The following is a 387-nucleotide window of genomic DNA, read 5'->3' on the forward strand; positions in this document are numbered from 1 at the left end:
GTTGTCTAATCATCGTCACACCTAATGATAATTAGTTACCTACTCTTGTTCCGTACCATGAGCCCTGTTTACTTAATGTTCCTTCCCTGAATATTCATAATCTCGGACGTTCTGTTACGACAAACAGCTCTGGAATACCGAGACGGAAAGTCCTGCCTGAATATCCTGGAAATTATATCTTACTGAAGTTCTTTTATTGCTGCATTGTTATTGTTGCCATCGCTGTTCTCGCCTGAACCGCCGCCATCATTATCATTTTCATCTTATCATCTTAATTATAAAAAAGAAAAAAAATCAGTGGTTGTCTTACTGAGTAGTTTCCACATCGCGGAAAATAAACGTTATGATATGTTTGATCATTTAAATCAATGCGGAATGAAGTTTATA

This window comes from Penaeus monodon, chromosome 21 (genome assembly GCF_015228065.2).
Source record: "Penaeus monodon isolate SGIC_2016 chromosome 21, NSTDA_Pmon_1, whole genome shotgun sequence".
Classification (NCBI taxonomy): domain Eukaryota; kingdom Metazoa; phylum Arthropoda; class Malacostraca; order Decapoda; family Penaeidae; genus Penaeus; species Penaeus monodon.